Source organism: Theobroma cacao, chromosome 3 (assembly GCF_053813885.1).
Source record: "Theobroma cacao isolate CCN51 chromosome 3, ASM5381388v1, whole genome shotgun sequence".
NCBI lineage: Eukaryota > Viridiplantae > Streptophyta > Magnoliopsida > Malvales > Malvaceae > Theobroma > Theobroma cacao.
The window spans coordinates 34416953-34420965 of NC_142641.1; the positions used below are offsets into that span (position 1 = coordinate 34416953).

The 4013-nt window shown below is 29.0% G+C and overlaps 1 pseudogene; it reads left to right on the forward strand.

Moving 5' to 3' along the window:
- Positions 1-2518: 2518 nt before the first annotated feature.
- Positions 2519-3564, forward strand: LOC108661173 (flavonol sulfotransferase-like pseudogene; annotated as a pseudogene).
- Positions 3565-4013: the final 449 nt, after the last annotated feature.

Genomic DNA, 4013 nt, shown 5'->3' on the forward strand with positions numbered 1-4013 from the left:
TATTGAGTTTGATTGATTCAATTAATGTTGGCTGATTTTCTAGATGGAGCCTTCACCATTCACCAGTCACTACGGACTCTTCTCGGTGATGAAATGCCTAGCCAGATTTCTATGCTGAATATTGCAAAATGTATGCTTTTGCTTATTTTCTTTTGTAAATATATGTCAGATATAGTGCAAGGCCTGAGCAGTCAGCTTTGAGGTTGGTCCATATCTGCAGGGATATCTTTTGATGATGTTTGTTCCTAAGTTAGGCCCTAGGAGTTTTATTGGCATTTTGGAGGATAAGTATGGCCTTAGTTTTTATAGCTTTTGTTGGATTGTGGGTAATTGTAAAGGGTGATTCAATCCTTATAGGACAGGACGGAGTTTAACGGTTGTTGGCTCTCACGTGAGACCGTGATTTAAAAACACAATGCGACCAATAAATTCATGGTCCAAATTTGTCCCTCATTTTCTTAAAAACTGAGCCACAGTTAGTTAATCATTTTCCCACACCATTCGATGCAAAGGAATCCGAATACGATTTTCACTCGGATCTCATCTTTAGAATCTTAATCTTTCTTGATTTCATATATAGTTCGATTTATAACTTTGGTTCTCTCTGAACCTTAACCAACATACACTGTTTAGGCATAATAAACAATTAAGATGAATTAAGCTTGAATATATTTCACAGCCTCTTCTACTTTAACAATGCTAGAAATCTTAGTAAGAATCCAAATGTTGCCCATATTTTAAACAGCATGCTAACCCATAATAGCAAAATATATGAGTAGTTGAACTGTTTGTCTGATAGTGGGACAAAACAAACATCAAAAGATTATATGCAGATACAATTGAGGTGGTATAAATTTGTCGGAGTGAGTAAAACTAAATCATATCAATTATCCATTCAAATTAAATGCGCTTCGTATAAAACGGTTCGATATAATTGATTCATTTGGTCAATTATTCTAAAATGTTTGGTTTAACTGATTTTTTGGTTGGTTCTTGATTTTAAATTTTTTGGATCAATCCATCCAGAAAACCAAATTAATTTATACTTATATATATTAATAATATTTTTTATATATTAAGAAAAATTGATAGTAAATTTAATTAATAATATACTTAACATATATTAATTTATTATATGTATGTATAAAAATCATAATCATAATAATTTAATATTAGCTATATATATTTATTTATTTGTAAATTTGTATTAATATAAAATTACGAGTTATATATTTTAAATGATATAATTTATATGTTAATATTATAATATATGATAGTAAATATCCTACATAATAATATCTTATAATTATTACACTTTAGTAATGTTTCGTAATATAAAATGTTATATACATATATATATATATATATATATATATATAATTGTATAAATATACTTATATGTATACATATATTTAATTTGTGCATAAGCATTACTATAACTTATAATAAACTTTATTCATATGATTACACTTAATGATTTTATTATTTACCATACCACCACCCTCCCTGAATGGGTTGCAATGCTAAAAAGAAAAAAAAAACTTTATTAGTTACCACCATAATTTTATAACCTATTGTTTATAATTAATTATTATTGATACAAACTTTGATATAAAACATTATAACATATAAGTTGTGTCATTAATTTCATATATATATATATATATATATATATATATATATATATAATAAAGTAATATTATATATATTTAATTTATATATAAGCATTACTATAACTTATAATAGAATTTATTTATATGATTACACTTAATAACTTTATTAGTTATTACCTTAGTTTTTATAACATACTGTTTATAATTAGTTATTATTTATGCAAATTTTGATGTAAAAATTAAAATATTATAACATATAAGTTGTGTCATTAATTTTGTATATATAATAAAGTAATATTATATATATACACATATTTAATTTATACATAAGTATTACCATAACTTATAATAAATTTTATATGATTACACTTAATAATTTTATTAGTTATCACCTTAGTTTTCATAACATATTGTTTATAATTAGTTATTATTTATACAAACTCTGATATAATACATTATAATATTATAGTTTTATTTTGTGGATATTAATTTTATTATCTTTAACTTTTTGTTATATTGAATCTTGAATGTTAATTTGATGGTTTATGTAAAAAGACATAATTATGTGAGTGAAAGAATAAATATATGTTTTGTTTTATGTTTAGATTATTTGTATATTTTATAATTATGGATGAAGTTTACAAGTTTTAATGTTGTAATTTATAAAAAAAAAAAAGTGATAAAATTTTGATTCATTAGTCCAAAACCAAACCGATCAAATTAATTCTATATTTAATCAATTTGATCTTCTCTTATATTTGATTGGTTTTGATCAATTTTTTAAAAATATTTGATTCACCCAATCTATCTATTTATTCGCCCTTATAAATTTGGTGTCTTTTTAGTCTCTCACAGTTAATTAGCGATATAACCTGCCTTCAAAACTGGTGCTTTGATCTTTCCACATGGCTGACTTTTTCCTTCCCTCACCACTGTGTGACAATATCCTCGAGAGCGACGACGAGAAAGAAGATTTAGACCTCCAAAGGACACTTGAGACATATAGAGAAACGCTCCGCAGCCTTCCCATAGGCAAAGGCTGGATGACTGAACACCTAGTTCATTGCCAGGGATTCTGGCTTACCCCTAAAGCTGCCTTGAAAGGTGTGATATGGATCCAAGATCGCTTCAAGGCTCGACCTACTGATATTGTCTTGGCTACATTTCCAAAAACCGGCACCACATGGCTTAGAGCACTTATTTTCGCCACTATAAACCGAACCCGCTATGATTTTTCCAAGCATCCTTTACTCACCACTGGTCCTCATGATTGCTTCCCTTCTTGGATGCTTACGTTTACCAGAATGATCAATCTGTTTCGAATCTCGATGCATCTCCTTCATAACGTCTCCTCTCAACTCACATCCCTTACACTTTGTTACCCGATTCCATGACCAATTCTTCTGGATGCAGCTTCATTTACATCTTCCGGGACCCTAAAGATGTGCTTGTTTCCAAGTGGCTCTTTATGAGCAAGTTGAGGCCCAAAGAACTTCCACCCCTTTCATTACAAGAGGCATTTGAGTTGTTTTGCCAAGGCATATCCCATTATGGACCCTACTGGGATCCTGTTTTAGGGTATTGGAAAGGGAGCGTAGAAACCCCAACGAAAATCTTGTTCTTGAAGTACGAGGACTTGAAGAATGAGCCCTTGGTTGTTGTTAAGAGACTAGCTGAATTTCTTGGTCACCCTTTTTCATTAGAGGAAGAGAGTAAGGGGGTGATCCAAGAAATAGTAAGGCTGTGCGGTATTGAGAATTTGAGCAATTTGGAAGTCAATAGAACAAGCGTGCAAAAATTCAGCAGAGATATCATAGTTGATAATCGCCATTTTTTCAGAAAGGTTAAAGTCGGAGATTGGGAGAATTATTTGACAGCTGAGATGATAAAACGTCTAGATGAGATAACAGCTGGCAAGTTAATTGGTTCTGGATTGATATTTGGTAGCTAATTTCACGATGCACAATTGTGATAAACTATCATTTTATTAGTATTTTTGTTTTAAGTATATTTCATTAGCTCTTTGATACTCTTTGGAAATGAATGAAATCTTCCTCGACCTGTTTCAATGTCATTGTCTCGCTCACGTAAGAACACACAATTGGTCCTTCCTCCTGCTAATTGCGCGCTGAGATATATAAATATATATATATATATATATATATATATGGCTTCCACTGTTTTAATTATAAATAGTGATTATGGTCATAATTATATAATTTTTTAATATATTATATATATCAAATAGTATATTAATAGAAGAAATCATTAACCAAACTAATATGTTGATTTAAATGTTAATTTTGTTATTTTTTGTTTTCAGAAGCAAAAAATAAAATGTATTATCAGTGAGTGGTTCATATTATTATTCTTATGTATAATTATTGTCTGTCTGAGCTT